The 27,499-nt window shown below is 35.4% G+C and overlaps 4 long non-coding RNA genes across 4 annotated transcripts; 2 read left to right on the plus strand and 2 right to left on the minus strand.

The window, feature by feature from the left end:
- Nucleotides 1–911: 911 nt before the first annotated feature.
- LOC146468510 (uncharacterized) lies at nt 912–13,423 on the plus strand. Its single transcript, XR_014867444.1, has 3 exons — nt 912–1,278; nt 4,207–4,269; nt 8,729–13,423. It is a non-coding gene; the product is annotated as an uncharacterized LOC146468510 (long non-coding RNA).
- A 410-nt stretch (nt 13,424–13,833) lies between these two features.
- Nucleotides 13,834–15,552, minus strand: LOC146468511 (uncharacterized). The gene is made up of 2 exons (XR_014867450.1): nt 15,471–15,552; nt 13,834–15,432 (listed from the first exon to the last, which is right to left on the minus strand). It is a non-coding gene; the product is annotated as an uncharacterized LOC146468511 (long non-coding RNA).
- A 1,590-nt stretch (nt 15,553–17,142) lies between these two features.
- On the plus strand, nt 17,143–18,573 carry LOC146468512 (uncharacterized). Its single transcript, XR_014867448.1, has 2 exons — nt 17,143–17,206; nt 17,389–18,573. It is a non-coding gene; the product is annotated as an uncharacterized LOC146468512 (long non-coding RNA).
- A 1,619-nt stretch (nt 18,574–20,192) lies between these two features.
- Nucleotides 20,193–24,759, minus strand: LOC146468513 (uncharacterized). Its single transcript, XR_014867449.1, has 2 exons — nt 24,704–24,759; nt 20,193–23,661 (listed from the first exon to the last, which is right to left on the minus strand). It is a non-coding gene; the product is annotated as an uncharacterized LOC146468513 (long non-coding RNA).
- Between the last annotated feature and the right edge of the window lie 2,740 nt (nt 24,760–27,499).

Raw genomic sequence — 27,499 nt, forward strand, 5'->3', positions numbered from 1 at the left:
TTTTTAGTTTCTGAAGTGCATTCGATCCATACAAAACTCGTATTCCGAAGTACCCCGGCCAGAAATTGAAATTGAGCGCCGCCATTTTGATTAACAATTAGTAGCCTGGCCGCCTTTTTGTGACTTCATTCCATCCAAGAGGATATTGGGAAACACATGGATGATTAAAGGAAGATAATAAAAATAACGAGCGAGTACAAGCCAAATTTTGGTGTACCTGTGAATGTTGTGAAGCCATGCCAACCCCGCTATTAATTGTATGTCGCTTCAAGAATTAAACGTGCTTTTCGATCATTTTTGTTTTACATTTGTGTGTTTGATCTGTGTCTAATCTTATTTACTGCTTGGTGGTGTATTGCGCAGGGATTTCATAAATCACCAAAAAAGAAGAGTTTGAAATGGTTTGTCTTTCGGCGAGCTGTGTTAACAAGGAACTGTACATGTAAGTTCCTTCGGTTGTAATAGGTCTCCTGTACCCACTCCAATGCAGAATCGATGAGAGTATTTATTTTACGCTTTTTCATAGCTTAAATTGTTATGATATTTTGAAACAGTCTTTCGAACAATGTTCACTGCAAAATGTCACAAAGTTTCCTCGCTAGCTCGAATCTCTCTTCCTGGCAAAGCTTGTCGAACCACTTTGTTGTTAATGTTAAACTCTCGCCTTTTGCAGGGAAATTCTTTTCTCTTTTGGATCTTTTAGTACAGTGTGGAACGAACACGACGGCATTTTCAGTCCATAACGAAAGTAAAATTTACCGCAGATAAAGAAATACATCAAGGTTAATAATTTCACCTCCAAGACTACAACTACGTTAGAGATTGGCGCAAATTTTGCAGGATGGAATGACGTCACGAAAAAGGGGCCAGGCTACTAAGTGCTATTCAAAATGGCGAGTCTCAATAGTTTGAAATTTGGAGTTTGGAGAGGAATTTTGTGTGGATAAGATGCACTTCAGAAGCTAAAACAACGGTAAGAAACTCAACTCAGTGTGTGCTTTTAATCGGTGCTGATAAGCATAAGCTTATGACTTGCAGAAACTTTGATTGGACTCATCAGCTTATTACATTTTGATAGCGGTTCAATTCTTACTTCCCACCTCAGAGACATCTTCAAAAATAAAAGGCAGTAAAGTACTCTAAAAACAAAGAGATCAGGATGTGATTCAAGTTGCACATTGGAAAAAATAATCGAGATGTAAACAGGTCTCCAGTCCTGCTGATTCTCTTCACAACAGTACTCATTCCAAGAGAGAAGAATTTGTATTTTTGAAACAAGTACGTCAAGTATTTTTCAAAACAAGTACAATGCAGCACCACAGCAAAATATTGCACATCAGCTTTCATTTGCATGGGTGCACTTAACCATTTCATTCACCAGAAAAAAAAAAGGCACACGGTTGCATAGGGAAATTAGTAGCAGTTCAACAAGCTTTCACACTTTAGGATTTCATACACAGCCTCAAAGTTAGAACCATCTTGTGCAGCATACTAAAAAGCATCAGAAGAAAGTACTGCTCAGTAGCTTTCATTTGAATTGTCACACCTTAGGACCATCCACAGACTCAAAAGTTCGAACTATCTTGTACAGCACAATAAACAGCATCACAGTTCAAGTACTGCTCAGTAGCTTTCATTTGAATGCCCACACTTTGATTGCTATACGCCTGCTTTCCTTTTCACATATTTTCTTTGAAACATTGAAAGTGAAATTGTTATTAAGCGCAATGTCAACACCTGCTTTGTTACTCGCTTGACCACTGAAAAAGCCTCACAGTGTAGCCCCATTCAACAGAACAGGTCTCAAAGGGCCTTTCTGTATATTCTGTATATGGATCTCTTGGAGCATGTAACTTTGGTATTTTTTTTTCTTAGCCACTGAAACATTTCTCTTCATTTTACTCTGTTTCATAAGCCGCAAACGTTAAGTGATGATATTGTTATACAGTTTAGCCATTATATTCAATACCATGTAGTTTCTGTAAATGTACAATAATTCTTGTGCTGAGCAATGTGATCCCCAACCATGAAAACAGTAAGACACTGACATAAATAGCAACAGATATGATTTTTTAAACCAGAGATTAGTATTATTTTTTCTTTAATTTTTGTATTGGTGCACAATTTTTTTCCTTTTGCACCAATTTAAAAATTAAAGTTAAAAATTTCTAATTCCTTGGTAAAAAATATCTCCTCGGAAAAAAAAAAAGAAAAAGAAAATCTAAGTTTCAGAAAAAGAGAAGTAAAATGTCCGGTTGGTAGTTGGAACCCCCCCCCCCCCCCCCTTCCCCATTCATCTTCAGCCACAACACAACTTAAACAACAGCAGAGAGATAGGCCATCATGTGTTTAAGTCAAGAAGTGCACGCTTATCCACTAGGCTACGGAGGCTTCATGTAATTAAGAGGGGTCAAATGATGAGCAGATCAGATTTATTTGATTTTTGTGCGAGGAAAAGTTTTGTTTTTAGCACACGCCAGCATCAGACCATTTTTTTCTTCTGTGGAGTCACAGCAAGTACTGAAAAAAATATATCTTTGGTTCTGTTCATAACAATTCACTGATTCAAATGTTCTCTTTCTTACATTTTTTGTTTCGTCTAAATGTGATGCACCAAACATTATGCATTATTTCTTTCTAAGCGAACATTTACAAAAATGTCGCTGCAAGCGTAAACAGAGTTGTAAAAATGTTACTGGAAATAGTTGCAACATGAGCAGCCCAAGAAATCGACTATTGAATGCTTTAGAAATGGCAATAAAAATATCAAGTGGTTCCCTTTAAACATGTCAAGGCTTGTCATTTAGGCAACATTTTTTTATTAAATGAGGAGATTTGGGCAATACTTGATACTCATACACTTGATGTAATGTTTGTCAGTGGTCAACAAACAAACACAGCCGGAAGAAACACAAAATGATCGACAGACATTTGGTGTAAACTTGACCACCAGTTTTCACTGGAATTGCAACGCCCATTGAAATCAACAATTTATACCTTTCCACAATAGAAAAAACAATAGGCTAGCTCATACATATATGTACTAATGGCTGATATGCGTATTTAAGTATATATACACGTATGTGCATTTGTCAATACTAGTATACATGAATATGTGTATTATACATTTTTTACTCGTATATTTTGGTTCACTTATCTCTGAGCTGCACTGTTTTTGGGAATTAAAAATTTCACAAAAAACCAACTTCAAAGTAAAATTTTACCAAAATTTGATTCTCTTGTCACATGGGTGAATTTGATCCAGTCACGAGGATGTGTTAGTTTATGTAAGGTTACATAGTTATCAAGTCTCATTAAATAAAACACAAAGAAAAACAGACAAAAAGCTTTCCTAAATGAAAATTTTATTCAGATAATCCTATGTTTAAATATTTAATTAAGCCTGTATTGTATGTTAAGAAGCAAACAGGTAAATTTTTGCTTTGAGGTGAGCAATATGCTAGTGATATGAAGGAACTGCAAGTCAATTTTGAAGCAAATTTATTGACCTATGCACAGTAAGTTTTTCAAAAATTTCTGAAAAACTGTTAGGAATATGAAGAATCAGTGAATTAGTATACAGTGGTAGAATACAAAGTCATGCTCAAACCTGTAATTGTTTAGCAGTGTACTTGTGGGAGCTAAGGCCATTAAACTAGATGGGACATGACCCTAGTTTAATGGCCTATAATAGCTCCCATGAGTCTCCTGCAGCTCAGTGGTACAGAGCTTCCGATCTAGTAATTGGAAGGTCTTTGGTTAGACTCCTGATAGAAGCACTCAGATTTTTTTTCCAAGTATGCCTGTGTCAGTTACTGAATAATCATTCTCATTTATTCGCCAAGCTTAAAATATTCCATCACATTATTCCATTGCGCATATGCCACACATTACATTCCAGTCCTAGCAGTATGCAGGATGTTTGTCCCATGAACCTTGTTTAATGGCCTTTGCTCCTACGAGCCTCCTGTAGCTCAGTGGTAGAGTATCTGAACTATTAATATTATTGGACGGTCTTACATTCGACTCCTGATAGGAGCACTTAGATTTTCTTCCCAGTTATGCTTGTGTCACTTACTGAATAATTACATCATTCTAACTTAGGGTAGTAAACATTAATCTTTGCAAATCAATGAAAGCAAACTAATACCCTTAGATCTGTGATATTATTAACTTGGTAACAATTTTTGTTCATTATTGATACAGGCAAGATCAACATGCTGCCTTACAAACTACAAGAACAATGATGGGCTGCTGAGAGTACCTCATGTCAGTGGAATGAAGATGATCAGGGGTACATGTGTGTCATGCTGAAGTAATGTAATGTTGTTCTTAAATTTTAAATAGAAGAAAGACACTCACAGGTATTTACTCCACTTAAGCAGGTCCGAAAAGAAAACCTGGAAAATTCAGGCTTAAACAGGATTGAAACCCATGACCTTTACAATGATGGTGCATTAGCCAACTGGGAGCTGATCATATTGTGAGTTAAATAAATATACCTATGGAGGAATGAATAACAGAATATGAATATATGAAACATATATTTGAACTGCAGGTGAAAGAATAGAATAACTGAAGGAAGACCCTTGCAGGTGTTTATGCAACTTAAGCCTCATGCTTTCCTTTCACAGCTGGTTAAGTTGTGTAAATAACTGCAACAGTCTTTCTTCGATTTAATGTTTCACCCACAGTTCAAATATACGTATGTATGTTTCATATATTCATATTCACTATTAAATTTTAATTAGTGTGCAGTGGCCCATTTGCACATATCGATGAAGTGTTTATTTCTCCACACCATTACATGATGCAAAACACCGGTCACATTAAGAATTTAATTGAAACCATTGGAAAATTCTCTTTGTGTACTAATAATTTATCATAAAATGTCAAAATGGATGAAGTGTTCATTCTCTAGACATGAATGACCATTTTGTAAGAGTGGGTTTACAATAACTATTTTGTTATTTAGGGGGCGTTGGGATTTTTGGTTTTTTGGTTCTGGCCATTTTTTAAGCTTTTTCAATTTTGGTGTCTGTTTCAATTTTCCTTTCTTTAACACTTGGTTTTCAGATTTTGGCCAAAATACAGGCAGTTTTTCAGACTTGGTATCCAATGTGTTTTTTCCATTTTTCCTAATGTATTTGGTTTCCAGTTTCTCTTCGGCAATAAAGTATGCGCTGACGACCAAAAAAGTAACAAACTATGCCAGTTGGTTTCCTCTGTGCAATCCAATCCCAAAAACTTTACCCTATATTCACTGGCAATTTTAATTTCGGATTTAAATTACGGTAAAAGACAAGTTTTTAACAAGGTGGTCACTGCTTTGGCAAAATCTTGTCAAATTAAGGTTACTGTATACTTTTACAGGTGTCTCGCATCCAAGCAATGTAGTGCGTCCAGGTTAAACTGTAGATACCTAAACCACTATATCAAATTAAAGCTTATACAGCTGGCTATCAAACTATACCAAGAATTTTGAAATAAAATCAATTGTCAAATTTTTAGCGCTGTTTTCTCAAATCAACTTTTTCACTTGAAGGAGACACTTTAAAGAGCTAAACCTCGAAGGGAATTTGTTCGTTTGGACAATAGCTAGTTCAAAATATATAAACAACAAAACCGTGTCTGTGAATTTTTTCTTTTGAAGTATTTTTTCTCTGAAAGTGATTTTTGTACAATCACTCCACATTTTTTTAATCCTATTTCAAAAATGTTCTGTAGCTTTTCACTGCAATTGAATATGGCAAAACACATAGTGACATGTTTTTAGCGCTTTGAGTCCATAAACTGAGGAGTAAATTAAATTAGCGAAAAACAAAATTCGCTTTGACTTAATGTAGCTTTCAAAAGATGATTCGGACGCTAGCATTTAGAGGTCATGAAAAATTTGACAATTCATTTTATTTTGACAGAATGCTTGGTATGGTTTGATAGTCAGCACTATAAGCTTTAATTTGATATGGGGTTTAGGTATCTACAGTTTAAACCAGATGCGCTACATCGCTTGGACACAAGACACCTCTAACAGTATACGGTAACCTTAACAAAAACGAAATCATGAGTAGGCTAAGTATACAGAGAATTGCAGAGAATTGGCATGTACTGTTGGGGAGAAAACCTGCCCTTACATGTATATATTGTGTGGTTCCAGAAAATATCCATACCCCCACCACCGAGGGAATTCCACATTGGACCCCCGCCCCCCTGGGATTTTCCAATTTCTAGGTATTTTTTAAATCCCCCACCCCTTCAGAAATTCCTCAAGTTTAAAATACACCCCTACACCCCTCTGGAAAAGTTTTCTTTGGAAAGAACGCCCCAAAAATCAGTTTTATGTGAACATTTCAGAGATTTCAAGAACTGCCCACATGAGGAGAAAATCTGCATTATCAAAGAGCTTGTGCACCCTTTCAATTTCACAGGGAGACCTAGAGTTTGCCAAGAAGTTATGTGAATACTCGTTATACTCTTAATATTGAAATAATTGTTGTGTATTATATTTACCTGTGGTCATTGACCTCAAACTTTACCATTAGCTTCACTGAAGATTTTAAATCGAAATTACAGGAAAGCTCAGGAACAAGTCCGGCAACACAAAAATGTGTTTTAATTTACATGTTTATGTTCCCATGCAATTTTTTAGGAGATCAAAAGGATTGTCGCTTTAGCTCGACTTAATTGTACTACTTAATTGTAATCATTCAGTTTAGTTATTTTAGTCAATAGTCTTCATTTTGAGTCGGGATAGTTTGGACAAAGTAAGCATTAGCAGCACAGAGAGACTAATTTATTGACCTTTGATCGTAACTTCAAACAGCAGACAAAAACAGAGCCACCAAACGAAATTAGCATGTTCATGTTCTTGTGCAGATTTTTTATGAAATCAATAAAGCATTAAAAAGAATGTTGAATTGGCTCTATTTTATTGAAGTTTGGCATTGGAATTAATTAAAGTCAATAGTTTGAGACTTTGAGTTGGAACAGTTTGGACAAAATAAGTTTGAACACAGGTCAGTGCTGACAAACCATTTTTAACTGACCTTTGCTTGTAGCTCTACACAGCGTGCAAAGTTAAAAACAGATAATTCAATGTTTTATGTAAATTTGGGGCTTTCACGTAGCTGTCCAAAATTTTACTTTTTTTTTTTTCAACAAATTATGAAGGAAAATCAATTGTTGCCAGTGAACAATATTTTTCTACACAAAAAAAGTTTCACAAACAACAATTTTAGAATAATTATTGAGTCGCACAACACAGTGCGTCAACTTTACCAAGAGACCATAAATTCCTAACAATTAATAGATTTTATGAATCAATTTGGGCTACTTTGCTTACAGAGGCTTTTTGAAGAAGAGAAGCATATTTTTTAATATAACAAGGGTTTCTTTGAAATAGTTAAACAAAGTAACGTCTTCAATAAAGATCTACAAAGTTGGTAAGTCCCATTTTTGAACAGCTATATGTCCAACATGAATGTGAAGTTGACCCTTTGGAAACTAATTTAACCATTCATCCCTCCTCTGGAATTTCCTGGGCCATTGAACCCCCCTCCCCCGCCCCGCAACACCAACCATCCCTCTGGAATTTCCAATTCCTTCTGTGGTGGGGGTATGGATTTTTTTCTGGAACCATACATTATAGAAACAAATTAAAGGTCTTCTGACTCCAAACTACATATACGTGGTTGTCTATGAAGTTCAATATTTAATCTGCATAACACATAGTCATTAGATAATTAGAGTAGTTTGGTTAAGCACCATAGTTGGTCAGATGAAAAATGGTGTTTTAGCATTACTTCTTTCTTTGGGGGGAAACAGAAACTAGCATCAGCTGCAGAAGACAGTAATGCTGAAACATCACTTTTTTATCTGACTAACTGTCGGGCATAAACAAACAAACTCCTTTAATTGTCTTGTCTGTAAAGTACAATTGGGCCACTGTACAGTAAGATTAGTCTTCCAAATATTCCATTCTATCTCCTGTATTTGTTTGATGCAAACATTGTTATTGGCTGCTTAGTTTATCAATAATAATTATTGAAAGGTGCAGTTGAAGAAAATATTGTTTTATATATTATTTTATATGTTGGAAGCCTGCCTGCCATACATTCTTTGTAAAAATTGTAAACTTCAAAAATCTGTCTTTCAAGTCTTTAGCAGATCTCGAGCTCTATGAAACCTCACATTTTTCCTAAATTTAAGGGGAAAATTGTCCATTCTGCCAAATTTGAGATTTTTTACATAGTCGGATAGGTCTTTTTTGAAGCTTTGTTTTACAAAAAACTCCAGCAAAATATTTTATTTTTGCACAAAGTTATGAAGAGCTAAAGATTTTTCACATTAATTTTAATTAATGTACCGCTGACAAGCGCTGTCATCACCATAAAGCGGTCTTCTCCAAAGGAAGACCGCTGCGAAAATGTATCTGTTTCATCTTACCTGTCATGGTAACATTGTTAAGGAAACTTGATCTCTCCCTGAGGGAAATGGGCTTCACGCCTAGGTGTTGCTAAACTCATTTATGGTGAAATTTGTTTTTTTGCATTATTTTGTTCGAAAGAAAACTTCTGGCGAGTTACACGTATATTTTGTGCTCCAAGTCAGCAACTGCTAGTTTGAATTGGCTCAAATTTGGCAAAATGATGTGAGAGATATAAAATATGGCCGATTTTTCACAGACAGGGCAAATTTTAATATTTACAACTTTACCCGCCTTTTTGAGGCAATTGTGTGAGCAACTGAACACCATGTTAGTTGTCTTTTTGTGCTTTTATTTGGTAGGCATGGAACTCGATTTATAAAGACAGAGTATTCTAGAAAAAAAATTGCTGATTTCTAAAAGGCATTCAAATCTGAGCACCTTTCGGGGAATTAGCCATATTCTATAATTATTTAGCTTTCAAAAAATGTGGGATTTACTGGGGGTTTTGTGAAAACAGCGAGTACTAGAGCGGCACATGTGTACCACGGTCCATTGGGGTGGCTGATACAATAACAATCATGGCAAATTCATTTCTCAGCTCGTTTTCCAATTTAATCTAAGATTTAAAAATGTCACACCAACTGCAAATTGTGCTATGGTAAGCGTGTAGATCTAGGAGAGTTGGAGTTAAGTTTCTTTCTTGGTCATCATGAGTTATACCTACATTCACTGAGCAGCTAAATTTAAAGGTTTGCAATTTGTAAATACAGCAGTCTAGTGGACTGAGGAAAATTGTTTCAGTCACACAATAGAACAACACCCTTAATTTCCTAGACTATTCTCATAATAATTTCAAACAACTATTGTTTGAAATTGCTGGTTTTTGCATACACTTTTTGTATTATTTTGTGATAGCTAAACAACAGCTGCTAAATTGACATGCGAGAAAGAAATTCTAGAACCACTGGACTAAATTGTTGGAAACAGGGTTAAGCCTTACCAAGAATTACGTCCATTTAATTTTGAAATTTAATCAACAACCTAGTGGTATCAAGACCAGTTAACTTTCAGTATGCAAAAGCTCCGCAATTTTTTTATTTTTTTTTTAAAGTTGCTACTGTACTTTTCTATTCAGCTTTGCAACTGAAGGGCTGAGTGCTTAGAGATCCTCACTCCTAGTTTTCAAGGTTCTTTGAGTGTGGAAAATGCTATCAACAAATCATTATGATTATTTTAGTTTTGATGCCTAAAAGATGAATCTGTGGTAGCTAGCATCTTAACATGGTCTAATTTGGCCAAAACAATCAAGGAATTGAAGTTCATTGCTAAGAGCCTCAAAACTAAGTGTGACCTAATTTGCAACAAGGTGGTTTAAGGTGACAAAAAGGAAAATGCTTCTTTTAGCATTTTAAATGAAAACAAGTTTAAACACCGCATAAACAGGTTTGAATGACGTTTAAACTCTGTTTTAATAATGTTTAAACGAATTCAAACACATAGAAAACGCGTTTAATGTTGGAACACAACCTTCTTGCAATTGTGTGTTCAAATTAAACACAGAACTCAATCCATGGTGGGGGTATGGATATTTTCTGGAACCACACAATAAATATGATTGATGTGATTGCGGGAATTCAGATGCTAAGAAGTGCGTACATTGTGACGTTGACATTCCTCATTAAAGATTACCCTCAATTGGATCCCCAGAGAAACCTGCATCTGAATGAAAGTGAGCTTCTAGTTACAAGACTACTGAAAAACTGGCAAAAAAGGTCAAATAGTACAGTTCTATTACTACTGTTAACGCAATAAAAAAATGAATACTGATTTGCCAATCTCAAGCGGACATTTTGATATTGGCTTGTAATAAATGGACTCTCAGCTGCCAAAAGAGTCATATATGACTGGGTTTGTGACTGAATTTCTCTGCTATTTCTTCAAGATGTGCAAATTGTAAGTTGTAGCGCTTTAAAATGTTTCTTGTTGCTGTTAGAATGAAAACTAACCACCTTGACGCCTGGGCTTGAAGGTGAACTCGAAGAATCAACCGTAGCTAGCGCGTTTTGAATGTGAATGCATATTCTATTTCTCAGATACAGCCAAATTTACATTGTGTGAAAGAAGTTATCTAACTGTCTGATTTTGTTTGTAATAATCCATAACAACAGCCTGGAATTAATTTCTTTGCATAAATTATAATCAACTTGAATTCAAATTTGCAATGAATACCATAATAAATTCCCGATTTAAACACAGCACATTTAGAACTGGGTGTTTAATCACGTTAAAAACATGTTTAAACACCATAAGAAAATGTTTCCACATGTTTAAATGCTTTTGTTTAAACATGTTAAAACACGGTCTTCTTGAGTCACCTTTTAACCACTGCTTTGCAAGTCGGGTCACAAATGGTTCATAGCATTTTTACTCCATAAAGGTGTGTGGTCTAAATCTTCACTGTCTCCTCTGGTTAAATATGTCAGTGGGACACATCTGCCTCAGTCACTGTCTAGTAACATCACGACCTAAAAATGAGCTAATAATTTTGATTTGAGTAATTAATTGCCAATATTTGCATTGCTGTCATATGTGTTTGGATGTAGGGATATTTTATCAAAATTTAGAGACTTTGCAATGGTTAGATTTGCCTTTACTGGCTCTTCGTGTTCATTTTAGAAAAGAAAATTTGCTTCTGTTGGCACGGTTTTAGCAGAATTGCTTCTATAAGGTAAAAAACAACGAGCAGGATTATGTTTTTACAGCAAGCAAATGGAATCACAAGCAAACTTAGCATGTATTCAGCACAATAGAAACCAATATTCTATCCAAACACCAGGATTTTAGAATTTCAACTATTTTGTTACATATGTATTTTAACAAATGGTCGGGTAATGAAGTTGCTGATTAAATATATTTAGTATTTTTCATATGAAATCATTCCAGTTCTCATTTGGGTTTTTTGCAGCGAGAAAAGTAAATGATTATCAAGCAATCACTCCATTTCAGCAACATTTGGAGTATTTTGCATGAAGTAGATGCTTTTTGTCATTAAAATGGGTCACAAGGTTACTGGACAGTTGTAGGGACCTTAAGATCTACGATTATGGCGACTTCACAAAAAATAAGAGTCCCAATTGGTGGCTATACAGTGCAACCGTCTCTGATCATGTCACTGAATTGTATCATTGGCTGTATACTCAGATGTGTTGGTCTAAACAACTCGCAGAGACAGCTGAATTCAGGCCAAAAAAGCGTGAAACTTGTAAAACTAGTTTAATATTCCATACAGGCTCTTTTTGCACTCAGCCCTTCAATATTGTTTACTGTTTATCATGTCATGTTGTTGCTGTCGTAGGAGTTTTTGACACCTTTTAACTTCCTGGTCGCTTTCATTGTGTTTTTGCAATTGAAGGGCTCAGGCTGTAATTGACCTATAGTACTTTTAAGATCGCTTTTTGATATTTTGGCACTAGTGAAAATGAGAGTATTTTTTATTTGTTTGATGTTCTTGTGTGGAAATTGAAAACAAATAATTTGCTATAATTTGAGGAGTATAATAGTGTCAAATTTCACTTCTGGTTGGGTACATGACAGCCAGTCTCCCATGTGGCGGGGTATTGCACCCAAACCGGAAGTGAAATTTGGATTCTTTTATGCATCTCAAATGCAGGGAAGAAACATTGATAAGAAATATTTTTCAATTTCATAGAAGAACAACATCAACATTTGATCAAGCAAATAAAAAAAATTTTGTCATGTACACTTATAAGAAACGTTGCCCCAAGATCTTTATTTTCTTTTTTGCAGTTCATGTCAAGTAAAAGCACATGACTGGGCAAGAATTCCGTTTTTTCTCCCCAAAAAAGTGCATATCAACAGAAAAAACAAAACAAAAAGCAATCTAAGAAGCACTATGGGTCAGTGATGCCCAGGGATTGAAATTTCCAATTATCTGTTGTCTTTTAACTGGCCAGCCAGCTGAAATGATAGTCACTGGGAAATTTAAAATGTCAAAAACGTCTCGAAGCAGAAACCACTGTAAGATATTGGTTGAATTTACAGTCAGTCTACGTCACATGTGATCAGTTTTTCCTAGAATGAAATTAACATTTCAATTCCTTTTTGGTAATGTCCGGCATTTGAATGGAATCTTGAGAAAGCTTTCTGATAAAGATGCATTAACTGAATAAGAAAAATTCAAAATACCTGGCAAACGATTGTTATTTTTGAAATACTAAGAAAAATTCATAGCTTTATACCGTCAACAAACTAGGGTAATCTGTACAGGAACTCTGAAATCTCACCGGCGATGTTCAAAAACGATATGCAAATTTCAAAACTGTGTTCAAATTTCAAACATACTGGTCACGCGTGACATAGATTGACTGTAACTTGTGGCTTTAATTTGACTCTTTACAGCAGCTAGTTGACACATGATCAACTGCCTTCAAAACTCGGTTAAAGTTGCATTTTGGTGGACATCATTCAAAGAAAAGCCATTTAAATTATGTTGAACTTTAAGGATTCAAGAAACTGACAATTTTACCTGCCAAGAGAAGGTAAAACTTAATTAAAATTGATTTCCGAGCCAGTTCAAACTTAAAGAAAAGGTATTTTACTGATAATTTACTGACTTTGTACATTTTCATGGGCACTGAAATTTCAATGTTTTGTTTCCAGCAAAATACACCTTTTCTTCTAGTTTAAACTGGTTTGGAATTAACTTTTATAAGTTTTACCATTTCTTAGCAAGTAAACGTATCATTTTTTTTTGCTTTGTCTCCTTGAAATGGTGCCAAAAGTCTTACTGGTTTTCGTCCATCGATTTACATCCACAAAAATGCAACTTTAACTAACAGTTTTGAAGGTGATGGGTGACATGTTATTGTTAATATAGTAAATCAGACAAAAAAGCTAATATTCCGTATTAAGTTAGAAAAAGTGAAGATAGATGTAAAAAGGGAAAAAGTCAAAAAAACTTAAAATTAACCAACAGAGTACTGGACTGATTTTGGTTCTGGAATAAATCAACCACAAAATCTATGCAAATGTCATCCATATTTATTATGCATGCTGACATCATGTCATAAATTATGCATACATGACATCGCCGCCATTAATTATGCATGCACGACGTCATCATCTCATTAATATTCATTGGCATTAGACTCAGATTCAGATTGGAAAATAGACCCGATTCTGAATACAAATCTGATTCTGATTCGCCTCTAGGTCAGAATCAGATTAGGAATCAGGTCTATTTACGAATCTGAATCTGAGTCTAATGTCAATGAATATTAATGAGATGATGCCGTTGTGCATGTATAATTAATGATGGCGATGTCATGTATGTATAATTAATGACATGATGTCAGCATGCATAACTAATCTTGATAATGTATGCATACATTTTCTTTCATTTATTTAACTCTTTTTAATTTGATTTTCCATATATTTTTTTACATTTATTATTTAATATCTGACTAAAAGACCCATTAAAAAGCAATGCCATTTTTATTGACAGCAAAATACATAACAATTTTCTTCAGACAAAATTTGACATTACACTGTTATGTTCTTAGCCATTCAATAAACCTTTATCACACAGCTGCCACAGTCTAAGGAGAATAAAAAGCTTTGTTTCTGCACGGCAAGCCTCACACTGAATTCAGGTCTGGCCGAGGATTGCCATGCGAAAACAAAGCTTTTTAGACTCAACTTGGCCGCCGAGTGATAAAGGTCAATTACTAACACAAAATGTTCTAGATAAAAAATAGTCCAAAAATTAGAGTGTATAATATTAGGATGTAGCATTAGTCAAAATCCATCGTGTATAGATGTTGGATAAAAATTATGCCAAAAAGTCGGGCTGTAGTATTAAGATGAAAATTGGGCCAAAAAGCAGAAGAAATAGTATTAGGATAAAAAATAGTTCAAAAACTATTAGGATAGTATATAGCATCAGGGTGGAAATTACACTTAAAACAAGAGTGTATAGTATTAGGATAAAAAATTAGACCAAAAACTAGTGTATAGTATTAGGATGAAAATTAGGGCAACAATCAGAATTTTTAATCCTAATACTATTCGCTGTTGTTGGGCCTTATCTTCATCCTAATACTGTACACTCTAGTTTTCAGCCTAATGGCTAACCTACGACTAAACGCTCTAGTTTTCGGCCTAGTTTTCATCATAATACTATATCACACTAGTTTTCGGGCTAATTGTCATCCCAATACTATATACTATGGTTCTTACACTAATTTTCATCCCATTACTGTACACGATATTTTTCTGCCAAATTTCCATCCTAATACTTTACACTTAGTTTCTTAGGCTTATTTGGTTTCTGGCATAATTTCCATCCTAAAACTAACGACAAGACTATGGATTATGGCCTAATTGTCATCCTAATACTATAGACTATGGATTGTGCCCTAATTTTCATCATAATGCTATAGACTATGGATTTTGGCCTTATTTTCATCGTAATGCTATAGACTATAGATTTTGGCCTAATTTTCATCGTAATGCGATAGACTATGGATTTTGGTCTAATTTTCATCCTAATACTAGACTATGGATTTTGGCCTACTTTTCATCCTAATGCTATAGACTATGGATTTTGGCCTAATTTTCATCGTAATGTTATAGACTATAGATTTTGGCCTAATTTTCATCGTAATGCGATAGACTATGGATTTTGGTCTAATTTTCATCCTAATACTAGACTATGGATTTTGGCCTACTTTTCATCCTAATGCTATAGACTATGGATTTTGGCCTAATTTTCATCGTAATGTTATAGACTATAGATTTTGGCCTAATTTTCATCGTAATGCTATAGACTATGGATTTTGGCCTAATTTTCATCCTAATACTATAGACTATGGATTGTGCCCTAATTTTCATCATAATGCTATAGACTATGGATTTTGGCCTAATTTTCATCGTAATGCTATAGACTATAGATTTTGGCCTAATATTCATCGTAATGCGATAGACTATGGATTTTGGTCTAATTTTCATCCTAATACTAGACTATGGATTTTGGCCTACTTTTCATCCTAATGCTATAGACTATGGATTTTGGCCTAATTTTCATCGTAATGTTATAGACTATAGGTTTTGGCCTAATTTTCATCGTAATGCTATAGACTATGGATTTTGGCCTAATTTTCATCCTAATGCTATAGACTATAGATTTTGGCCTAATTTTCATCGTAATGCTATAGACTATGGTTTTTGGCCTAATTTTCATCCCAATGCTATAGACTATAGATTTTGGCCTAATTTTCATCCCAATGCTATAGACTATAGATTTTGGCCTAATTTTCATCCCAATGCTATAGACTATGGATTTTGGCCCACTTTTCATCCTAATGCTATAGACTATAGATTTTGGCCTAATTTTCATCGTAATGCTATAGACTATAGATTTTGGCCTAACTTTCATCATAATACTATAGACTATGGATTTTGGCCTACTTTGCATCCTAATGCTATAGACTATAGATTTTGGCCTAATTTTCATCGTAATACTATAGACTATGGATTTTGGCTTAATTTTCATCCTAACACTAAAGACTATGGATTTTGGCCTAACTTTCATCCTAATACTATAGACTACGGATTTTAGCTTAATTTTCATCCTAATACTATAGACTATGGATTTTGGCCTAACGTTCATCCTAATACTATAGACTATAGATTTTGGCCTAATTTTCATCCTAATACTATAGACTATGGATTTTGGGTTAATTTTCATCCTAACACTATAGACTATGGATTTTGGCCTACGTTTCATCCTAATGCTATAGAAATTAGACCAAAATCCATAGTCTATAGTATTAGGATGAAAATTAGGCCAAAATTCATAATCCATAGTATTAGGATGAAAATTAGGCCAAAATCCAGGGTTTATAGTATAAGGACGAAAATTAGGCCATAATCCATAGTCTATAGTATTACCATGGAGATTAGCCGAAATCAAGAGTCTAGTATTACCATAGAAATAAGGGCAAAATCCAGAGTCTATACTATTAGGATGAAAACTAGGCCAAAGACTAGACTGTATAGTATTAGGATAAAAATTAGACCAAAACCAGGGTCCCTACTATTGGGATGAAAATTAGGCCAAAGACTAGAGTGTACAGTATTAGGATGAAGATTAGGCTAAAAACCAGTGTGTGTAGTATTAGGATGAAAATTAGGTCAAAACTCAAGAGTAAAAAGTATCAGGATGAAAATAAGACCAAAAACCATTGATAGTGTATAGTATGAGGATGAAAATTTTTGGCCAAAAATCACAGTATATAGTTTTAGGATGAAAGTTAGTCGAAACACCATAGTGATAGTTATTAGTATTAGGATGACAATTAGCCCAAAAGCTAGTGTGTATAGTATTGGGATGGAATTTAGACCCAAAACCAGAGTTTATAGTATTAGCCAGGGTGAAAATTAAACAAAAAAAAAACAGAGTTTATGGTAATACGGTCAAAATTAGGCTGAGAACTAGCGTTTATAGCATTAGGATGGAAATAAGTCTGAAAACTAGAGTGTAAAGTATTAGGATGAAAATTAGGCAAAAAAAAAAAAAAAAAGCAGTGCGTATATAGTATAAACTTAAAGTAAAAATTATTCCAAAAAAACAAACTTTATAGTATGAGAATGAAAATTAGACCAAAAACCAAAGTGACAAGTATTACATGTAAGATGAAAATTAGGCCGAAAACTATAGTATGGTATCGAGATGAAAATTAGGCGAAAAACTAGAGTGTATAGTATTGGGGTGAAAATTAGGTCAAAACTCAAAAGTGTACAGTATTAGGATGAGAATTGACCAAGAGCCATAGTGTATAGTATTAGAATGAAATGAAACCAAACCCATAGTGTACAGTATTAGGATGACAATTAGCCCAAAAAACTAGTATTAGGATGGAAATTAGACCAAAAACTAGAGTGTATAGTATTAGGGTGAAAATTAGGTCAAAACTCAAAGTGTACAGTATTAGGATGAAAATTAGTCCAAGAGCCATAGTGTATAGTATTAGAATGAAATGAAACCAAACCCATAGTGTACAGTATTAGGATGACAATTAGCCCAAAAAACTAGTATTAGGATCCATCGAAATTAGGCCAAAAACAAGAGTGTTTAGTATTAGAATGAAAATTAGGCCAAAACTCAAAGTGTACAGTATTAGGATGAAAACTAGTCCAAGAGCCATAGTGTGTAGTATTAGAATGAAATGAAACCAAACCCATAGTGTACAGTATTAGGATGACAATTAGCCCAAAAAACTAGTATTAGGATCCATCGAAATTAGGCCAAAGACAAGAGTGTTTAGTATTAGAATGAAAATTAGGCCAAAACCAGAGTGTATAATGTTAGGATAAAAATTAGACCAAAAACCAACATATTGAATTAGGATTAAAGTTAGACCAAAGATCAGAAGGTGCAGTGTATAATGTAAAGGTGGATATCCACTGTTGCATAAATTTTACGTCCGTACAGACGTGAATTTAGCTGGCTTTACGTACGTAAATAAAATAAGAAGCAATGTATGAGCCACGTGCGTAAACATAAAAAGTTGAATGCTGTTCAACTTTTTACGTTTGTGCACGCGGTTCATACACCGCTTCTTGTTTTATTTCCGTACGTAGAGCCAGCTAAATTCACGTCTGTATGCACGTAAAATTTACGCGACAGTGGAAATCCACCTTTAGGATGAATATAAGGCCGAGAAATAGAGTGTACGCTATTAGGTTAATTAGAAGGAACACTGGTCAGGAGTGTATAGAATTAGGAGAAAAATTAGGCCTAAAATTTGAGTATGTAGTATAACAGCTGTATTATGAAAATAAGTTCAAAAATCGGAGTGTATAGTATAATGATAAAAAATAGTCCAAACCCCATAGTATATAGTATTAAGGATGGTGCCTACTTTTGTTACTGCACATACATTCTGCGCATCTCAAGATACTCGGGTTTCCTATGGGTGGTGCCTACTAATACAGGGATAATTTTACGCGGTTTAAAACTGTGTGGAGAAAGCAAAAATTAGCAAGTGCTTTAGGTATACAAAAAGAAAATTGGGGATAACTATACATTTTTCAGAGATAATAAAGCTTCAATTTGGAAAAAACGCCTTACATTGCTTTGTATTTTACTACTTTTTAGAATAACTGTTGCTTATTTATCTCTAAAAAATGCATGGCTACTCCCAATTTTCTTTTTGGATTTTAATAGCACTTGCTAAGATCTGCTTTTTCCACAGTCATAAGCCGCACAAAAATACTTTTGTATTAGTAGGCACCATCCATAACAGAGTTCTCTTTTTACACCAGCTATAGCTATTTCTTTGGGAAGACCAGCATGCTTCACCTTACTGCATATTTCAATAACATGCAGACTCTGAAGTTCACAATTCAACCAACTTTTTTACTGCTGTGAATCAGTAAAGCAGACCTCTAAGAAAACAATTGAAAGTACTTTGGCTGAAATTATGGGTCTAATGCATCAGTCAATTCCAACAGTGCCCACCCCACCCCACCCCAGGGCATTACAGGGTTGCCACTTATCACAATAACATTTCCCTGACGTATCTCTGACATTTCACAGGCCATAAACCAGTTTTGAAAGTCCACAGAAGATAATGGAGGGATTTAGAATCCCATTAACAGCAAATGGCAAACATGAGATTCACGTTTATGTTTTCTCAATAAAGTTAGTACATAGGTGAGAATAATGCAAAACTATTCAATTCTACCACAAAACTGAAAACACAGTCACATGATCATTTCTGCCATTTGCCATAAATGAAATTCTAAATCTCTCTAACTTCCAAATAATGCCAGTGACGAAACCACAGAATCCCTTCATAAATGTCTTTTGTAATAACATTACCTTAGCCAACGAGGAAACCCTTTCCCAAACCTGGTGTCTGGCTTAACAAATTTTTTGACTTTTCTCTTACTTGGAGGTAGGATTTGGTATTTCCCTGACTTGATATCTAGAAATTACCTGATGTTTCCCTGACTATGTCAATTCTGATTAGCATTCTTTGAAAACAAACTGCTAAATGCCCCATGGTGGGGTCAAACAAGCTGGTCTAATGCTCCATGGTGCAGTTCAAAAAGACATTGATTTCTTAGTTTCAGGGCTAACCCTTGTTCTTATGAAGCTTACTCATGCCAAACTAAGTCTCGAATTTAAGTCCTATTTCTCAGTAATGCAGCAGTGACCATTCAGTCTGTGGAACTGTCATCTCATTTATCCTCCTTAGATGTAGTTAACCTCAAGAATTTCAATTGTCTCTGATAGTGAACTTATCACTGAAATGAAGCAACGGTACTGTGAAGAGAAAATCACCAGGCTGTCAAATGCTCAGGGTATATAAATGAACAACCCCTGACAATGTTCTTAGTCCTCTTCCTTTGTGGCTTACAAAAAATTAAATACTGATTATGGTTTTTCTTCTATTGAGAAAATAACTACATAATCTTCCTCTCGGCTCCCTAGGAAGATTTTGTGAACACAAAAAGGGCATTTAATTTCAGTCTCAGTGCAGTTCTGACCAAAAACACTCAACATCTGACAATCAGCCCCTTTAACAGCGGCTTTCCACAAAAATGGACTACTCAATTAATTTTGGTGGACAAGTCAAAAGAATCAATTTCACTCATACGTTGTTTACAGATAGGCTAAAGTTCAAAAACAAACACTCTGTTGTTAGTTTCTGGCCAGTTATGTCTTTCTTTTGTGAAAATACTGTACGTGAAAAAGAATTTGAGCTTAAAAGTCTTTTCTGGTTTTGCATGAATTATTAATTTAAAAAGTTTGACAGATTCACATATCAAAATAGAAAGAGTCACGAAAATTCAATAACATGTTTAGTTTCTGCAAGCATTATTAATTTTTTCAAACCTATTAACATTAAGAATAATCTCAAGCCTAAAACAGAATTGGAATCATAGGATATAACTGATATTTGTCTGCAACCAAATTTTGGCTTTAAAATGTTCCTTCTAATTATGTAATTGTGTATCTGTTTTATTAGAACATGAAAGCAATCTTTGGGTCAAATGTCCTTGAATCGCTCACTTGCCATCAAATTTACAAAGGATTTAATACTCATTTTGCAAAATTGATAACATGATATTCATCCTGATTGTCATACTAGTAGGCATTAAAAAGAAAAATATTTTTCCAAAGCAATTAAAAAATCAGCAACCTTAAGGGGCAATGCAATGTACTCATTAATTATTTTTTGTCCTCCTCAGATGTGGTAAATCGAGAAATTACAAGAATTTATTGTCTTGCTGATGAACTTATCACTGACATGAAGCAACAGTATTGTAAGGTGAAAATCATGAGGCTGTTGAATGCCCGGGGATAGACTAGTTTAATGCCTCACCCCCGGGATCCAAGGGCAATGTTGAAAAATGCCCCACTAATGCGTGGGGGAGGGGAGGGGAGGGGTCACTGCTGGAATTGACTGATGTATTAAGGTCATGTTCATACACTGTGATTAGCAGATTTTGATCCACTGACAGTTTCTGTATTTTTTTGCTGTTCCAGTAATTATGACACACAAATCATTAGTTGGGTTTTGAATTTCAGAGTTTGCATGTCATTGAAAGGTACAGTAACATTCATCCATTCTAACAGTTTTTCCATCTTAATACATGTACATTAAGACAGCTTAAGACAGCAAACTGAAGGTGGCTCACAAAGGTTTCCAGCACTTCCCTCAGTTATAATTTGATCACTCATTACTGCCACCTTTGATCAGAGGATATACTATAATTTACATGTAATGTTACCAACAAATGCATTATTAATCAAAAACAGTTATTTAATTGTTTTGTTGACTTTATTGGTTACCATAGCAGCAATAAAACCTGCTAAAAACTGCCCTGAACTTAGCTTCAAGTGAATATGACTACAAAACAGCTTGGTGACTCCTATTTTTTATTATGGAAATTATGTAAATGGCCTGCTCAGGTACAGCCTCCCACATAATCATTTTTAGGGAACTCGTATTACTTCCGCTCCCCACAAACGCCTGTTCAACCAAAGGCCACATTCCTTCCCATCGTCTTACTCCCCACGCACCCTAGGCAATTACCAATTCATTGAGGTATTGTCTAATGATGTCAAATCAACTTCCTGGTTTCAAAGGCCACTTATGTTTCCCGTCAGCTTTGTACAGTCTTGAGAGATGCAGGAGCTGTGAAGTTGGATTTTTTTTTCACTTGTGGAATGGCTAGTCATGGTTGAAACACCAAAAAATTATCAAAAGTAAAAACAAGTGCTTGTTGTTTGATGTTCTTACACCGTTATTTGCTGGGAGATTCAAAATCTTCGGAAAAGTGTAATCAATCTTCCTCGCCTGACCAAGTTGACAGTTGGTGAAGATATCACCTCTTACACGTGCAGAAGCTCTAGAGCAGATTTGTTTGTTTGTACGTAGTGCTCCACGAGATTTAATTCATTTGAGAAAGCAAACAAGAATGTAGAAGATCTGCAGTATTTATCAGTCCATTAAACAGAGAGTTTATAAATGTCACACATATCCCTGAACAAATTGCAACAACAAAGCGAGTTTTAGCTGCAAAATCTTTAAAGTTTACCTACATATTAGGTTATATTTCAGTTTTCTCCACATTGACAAAATTGAAGGCAAAGCTTGATAAAAAAAGCGACTTTCCATAACCAGTCGGCAAATTGACAAAAATGTTGCCCCCCTCACAAATTCTTTGATTGCAGTCAGCTGATAGGCAATTTTAAACGAGAAATTTTGAACATACTGAGCACGCGGTGCTCAAAGCTCACTCAAGTTCTGTCTTGGCCATGATGTTTTTCAACATTCCCGTATGAGGCATATTGAGGTCAAGGTCAACCTTCAAGATTTTAGATGTGATTGGCTTAGCGGAGGAAAGGGATTTGGCACTTGGTAGAGCAGGCATTTGTGGGGAGGAGGTAATACGAGTCTCCTAAAAATGACAGCGTCGGAGGCTACAGTGGCTCAGGTACAACTTTTTGCAAAATTCGAAAAAAATTTAAGAAGGATTCAAAATTGACTAACTTTAATTTATTGAAAGTTTAAGATACCTATGAACCCCTCCCAATTATTATTATTTTTTTAACTTCGTAAAAAGTTCCATCTTAACATGCTGATTGCAATTTGATAGTAAAAAACTGGGGAGCAGTATCCTCATTTTCAAGTTATAGGGCCATTGTTGCTATAGTAATCTACAAAGTCATGAATAAATTTGCAACTTTTTCACCAATAATTATGTGTTTGTTTGATAGCATGATTGTTGTTTCAACCCATAAGAGTGGTAGTATTGATCCATCAAAGTATAAGTGCTGGAAGCTGTTGGCAAACTCTAGAGGCTACGAAAACCTGTACTTTCACACTACAAACCTCTACAATCTCCGAGTTTAACGCTAATTGTTTCCAAATCCTTCCCTCCGATGTTTAAAGTAAGGCATGCAGCTGTACGTGTAACAGTTGCTCACTCCTCAAATACAAATTTGTCAACTTCAGAAAGTCAGAAAAGGTTGGCAAAATTTAGGGACTACATGTACTGTACATGTAATTCGATTTCTGTATCAAAATTTTTTAAACATCCACACTCACCAATCTTTAAAAAAACAAAGTTTGCAAACCTAAGTTTTGTAGTGTGAAGGTGCTGCAATCCACTGTATGGAAAAAGATGGTGACTGGTACACTAACCCATAATTCATAGCATACGAAAACTCTAAAAATGGTCATAAAAAAGCACAGAAAAGATCTATAAACTTCAAACCTAACTTGTACACAATGTTGTTAGCATAGGGAGAAAATTCACAAAAAATAAGGCTTTCTATGTGCTTATTGGCTTGTGTTAGGTTTGCAAGGTATTGTGGTAAAATGTACAGCCACTATCTTTTTCCATACAGTGGATTAGGTCTGCACTACGCTACTGTGCCACTTTGGAATACCACATGCATGTACTGGTCTAAGATACCCCTTAACTACCTTGGACTGTTCACCTTGAAAAGAGATGTTTCCAACTGAGAGGGATGAAGATAAGGGCTCTCACAATGGCCAGGACCAGTGACTGTCTGTCAAAGAGATCTCATAATACTCCTTAACTACTCTGATTGTCTGGTCCACATCTCAGATGTACATGTACAGTCTGGCTGTAAATACCATCTCTTTTGATCTTGATAATACATGAACCTAGAAAGTTGACAAGAGAAAAAGAATTTGCAAGGGATGTTAAAAATATTTATCACTTATGCATAAGTCAATCGAATGTCTAGTAAACTAAGGTTGTATAAGAACACGCTTAAGTTTAGGTTTAAAGAAGAAATGAGCTTCAATGATAAAATTTAGTGATTTTCACAGGAAAGTCAATCACACTGTTACCATGCACATTCCATTAGGGCCCCATCCCACCCTTTTCACAAAAAGATTAATTGTTGCTTAAGTCATGAAGCATTGTTCTTTGAGCTCAGTTGAAGGATTCTTAGAAACTTGAATTGATTGCTTCACTCAGGTGAGAAGAGAGATCTTGTTTCTCAGTGCTACCAACAATCCCCCTATCGAAATTTGGTAATGCTGATGTAAGTTCTATATCCTGAAGATTTGGTTGTAGTTGTTAAAAGAGCAGATAACTACTAGGAAAAATCTCTATCCAGCCCAGAAAATTTGTCCAATACAACACCTCAGGATTGTGGTCTAAAACTTAAGCAGTTGCAAAAAGAAAGCCTGAGGCTTCAGTTGCATAAACAACTGCAAGGGTCTTTCTTCTATTTACAGTCAATCCACATCATGCGTGACCAGTATTTCCAAGAATGAAATGAACATTCGAATTCCTCTTTGTAATTTCCTGCATTTGAATGGAAATTATGTTGATCATTTCTCCGGAAATCTTTCCGAAAAAGATCTATGCAATAACTGAAAAAATATTCTAGCCTGCAGAACAGGTACAATTTTTTTGTGTTTTTTTAGACAAGCAGAGGCAAGCATGAGGTGAGTGCAGGGCACGAGTCATGCACAACGGGATGGGTGAAAAAAAAAAATAAAGTCTGTCTGCACTCTGTTGTTCATGGTGCTTGCCTGTGAACATTACTTTGCCCGGCTGCTTTGAACAATCTCAACCAACTTTTTCCAGAAAATAACATAATTATCCAAGTTCACTTTCTTGCCCTGGTGCATTAATCACTTGCCTGCCTGTTACAAATCATCTTAAAATCCCTTATTATCTGTTTGAACTCACCTCTTTATATGATGGCAAAGGTCAATGACGTCTCCATACGTGAGATTATTAACACCCGGCAAGAGACACAATGTATAAATCAGCTTTCTAGACAACATACTAAACTGTGATTACACACTGAGAGTCATTCTTTAGCCATGCAAAAACTGTTACAGAACTGTGGTTCCAACTTTTGAGTCTGTGGATGATTTCCTAAAGTGTGACCATTCAAATTAAAGCTACTGAGCAGTACTTTCTTGTGGTGCTGTTTATTACCTTATACAAGGTGGTTCATACTTTCAAGTCTGTGGATGAAATGCTAAAGAATGTAAATAGCATTCAAATGAAAGCTATTTTAAAAATTTAAAAACTGAAGATTTTGTTAAATTGGGTTATTCCAAAAAAAATCCACACCTCCCCGACGGATGGGATTCTGGAAATTCTCACCGGAGGGGGGGTCAAAGACTCTGGAAATCCAGGCAGGAGGGGGGGTTGAACTTAAGAAAGTCTTCTGCAGGAGTCATTTCGACCGATAGTTCACGTGATTCGAACGTTTAGTTCGGTGACACTTCAGCGCTCTCAGACCCTGAAAATAATAGAAATATTTTGTTCACATATTTCTCACCTAAAATAAATGATAATGTAAGTTCCTTCGCAGGTCCTTTTATAGCAGAAAACGCGAACAACAAGATAGTAAAGAACGAGCCATCGCAACATTGTTGCAACGAAGAATTTGAAACGCCTGACACATTTCTACTCGTACCAGACCCAGCGCGCCACCGTTGTGTAATTTCACGTCCGCCATTGCATTCTTAGCGTGGATTCCACTGCGTCAGGCAGAAGAATTTTTTACTTGTGCAAGCATGGATGCAGAGCTATTAGCTGAAGAAGATAATTCCAAAGAATTTTGGTCCAAACATTCCCTCTTTGTCTTAAATACTCGAGAGGAACTTGTAGCCATCTGTACCTCGAAAAACTTTTGGAAACGTAAGTTATTGCAAAAGCAACAGAAAGAGAAAGTTCTTGGACGGGTTCCTGCAACATGTACAGTGGTAACCTCTCTGAAGTCCACAGTTGAACAAGCAGCCAGTGTGTTTTCTGCGTGCAGTTTTAAGATTCCATGGGTGTTGACCATTGCGCACAAAGCCGAACTCGTTCGCTTTTTCACATTGTTGCTCCTTTCTTTTTTTAGTTCCACGCGATAGAGTTTTTAATATTAGCCGAAGCTTTAGAAATTAAAAAAGAACATCTTCTAGACGTGATTGTGCGTACTTTCTATTAAAAATGAATTAAATTTAAGCCTAATATTTTTTTCCGGAAATCCAGGTGGGAGGGGGGGTATTTTGTTTTGGAAATCCAGACAGGAGGGGGGGGTCTTGTGCTTTAGGAAATCCAGGTGAGAGGGGGGGGTTAAAAAACGACCCCATCCGTCGGGGGGGTGTGGATTTTTTCTGGAATAACCCATTACAATAATTATTTTCAAAAATTGGAGAATTTTGTTCCATTTTGGATTTTGGTAAATTTTTATGAAAACTGTATAGGGTGAAGCCCCTTACAGAACCTGAAAATGTCCTTGTCCCATCCCTAAGCTCTGTGGTTGAATTGCAATGTAAAGACAGCTATCTTTATCAATTAAGCCATAACAACTGAAAAACATCAACAAAAACAAACAAACCAACAAACCTCAACATTAGAACAACATCGATCATGTTCCATCTTATATGCCTGCCGACATTTCACACCTCCCTGGAGAAAGATAACAACTCCATTCGAGACTTGCTGGATAATGTCTTTATCCCAGCTGTCAGGGTAGGGAATGGGACACAGCTTTAGAGAGGGGTGGAGTGGGTACTGTTTGAGAAATGTTTTGTTACTGGTGGTATCTCTTTATGAAAATAAGGCTTTCTATGTGCTTATTGGCTTGTGTTAGGTTCGCAAGGTACTGAGGTAAAATGTACAGCCACTATCTTTTTCCATACAGTGGATTAGGTCTGCACTACGCTACTGAGCCACTTTGGAATACCACATGTATGTACTGGTTTAGACCACTCCTAGAAAATTACAAAACTGAATGCAAGGCTGGCACTACGGCAAAGGGCAGATTTATTAGTGGCCAATATTTCGACCAATAGAATTAGTCTTCCTCAGGGCCAGAGCTATACTGAAGGAAAATATAATAACGGCTCCTTAAATTAAAGTTTGAAAAATGCATGGAAAAAAATGATCGGCTACTACATGATATGAAGACAGTGTACTTGTAAATATGAGATAACAACAATATAGTAACGGCTCCTAAAATTTTTTGGATATTTTAGGAACGTAGAAACAATACTAGCCGCACAAAATCTCACAGTTAAGGCTATTTATGAGTTACCCTTCAAGGTCACAATGGAAAACAAACTTAGATGTTTTCAATATAAGGTGGTACATAACATTCTACCAACCAATAGCAAACTTTACAAAATGAAGCTGAGAGTATCTCCAAGCTGTGATCGTTGCAACCACCCCCATGAAAATCTACTTCACCTTCTATATGAATGCCCCAGTACTCGTATTTTTTGGCAAATTGTAATCGGTTGGTGGAATGAAAAGAGGTCGGAAAATGTCACCTTAAACACTACGGATATTCTATATGGTTATAAGCCTGAATTAAATACTTGTCTAGCTCTCAATCATTATGTCATCATTCCAAAATATCACATCTTTCTTTCGTGGTTAAACAAAGCCTACCCCAGTTTTGAAATCTTCAGCTTGTTACTTAATGAAAAGATCCTTTGTGAACGCACAATTGCCTTTAAAAATAACACACTGAGAAAG

The sequence above is a fragment of the Pavona decussata genome, unplaced genomic scaffold, assembly GCF_977016875.1.
Source record: "Pavona decussata unplaced genomic scaffold, jaPavDecu1.1 SCAFFOLD_130, whole genome shotgun sequence".
Taxonomy (NCBI): Eukaryota; Metazoa; Cnidaria; class Anthozoa; order Scleractinia; family Agariciidae; genus Pavona; species Pavona decussata.